The sequence below is a fragment of the Lucilia cuprina genome, chromosome X (assembly GCF_022045245.1).
Source record: "Lucilia cuprina isolate Lc7/37 chromosome X, ASM2204524v1, whole genome shotgun sequence".
NCBI lineage: Eukaryota > Metazoa > Arthropoda > Insecta > Diptera > Calliphoridae > Lucilia > Lucilia cuprina.
Genome location: NC_060949.1, coordinates 7,563,424 through 7,564,702, shown reverse-complemented (window position 1 = coordinate 7,564,702; position 1,279 = coordinate 7,563,424).

The following is a 1,279-nucleotide window of genomic DNA, read 5'->3' as shown; positions in this document are numbered from 1 at the left end:
ACCCATCTACACAGGAGAAAATGAAATTCAAAATTAAACAAAAAATTCATAAAGCCAAGTATTTTTTTTACTAAAATAGGACCTATCACGAAATTCGTAAAACCAAGTACTGAAATTCATAAATTCTTTATTGAAAAAAATTTCAGGATTTTTCTTATTAAAATAATGTATTATTTACGAAAAACATTAATAAATATTCGCAACATTTCCAGACAATTATTTAACTAAAACAATATGTATTTGTATAAACAGATAAATAATGAATTGTAGTTTGGCAATAATAATACACAAAATTACTTATCGAATCTATAAAAATTTTGTTAAAAATATCCATTGAATTTTAACGAAAATTTTACTAATTCTATAATATTCAAATTGTAAAAAGTACTTATATACTTACAACAATTTTGTTTCACATTCTAGAAACTAATATTTTGTACCGTGAAAACTGAAACACTTATACATTACATGTTATAAACCAAATAAGAATTATATCAATTCATTTTAGTTCATTCAAAAACTTTTTTTATTGTTGTATTCCATATGCTGCCAGAAAAATAAAACTCAAACAAAAACATTTATTTAATCAGTAAAAATTTGTACTGAAAATTAAATTTATTTCAATAAAATATTTGTTAGAAAATATTTTCCTTCTGTGTGAGAATCAAACAAATTCGTTATAAACCCAAACAAAAACATTTATAAAAATCGAAATTAAATTTAAGCAAACGATTGTTAAAAAAATGTACATATTTTTTTGTATGGTTTAAATAAATATTGAATTGAAAAGGCGAAACAAAAAGAGATAGATGTTTACACATTTTACACAAATATGGATAATATCGGCCCACGTTTAGAAATTTAAGTATAGCGATGAAATTCTATATAAACAAGTTTTATACGAACCAAAATAAAAAGTTTTATGATGATCTGACCGTAATCGACTCTTCTCCCCCTTCCCAGAAATTCACTTTAATTCATATTACTCACTTAAAAATACGAGCACATCCTCCTCTACCTCCCATAAAAAGTCTCCTTCAGAAAATTGCTTTAACACTTATTACTGGCTTAAAACTATAGGTACGGCGATAAAATTCGACATAAACGATTTTAACAGCAACCAAAATCCTTTCAGAAAATTTGTGAAAAATTCATGTACTATTTTTTTATTTTTTTAAATAACATTTCCTTAAATTTAAAATTCACAAAACAAACTTTTTTTAAACTTTAAATTTTTAAAATTCACATAACAAACTTTTTCGTGAGAAAAATATATATA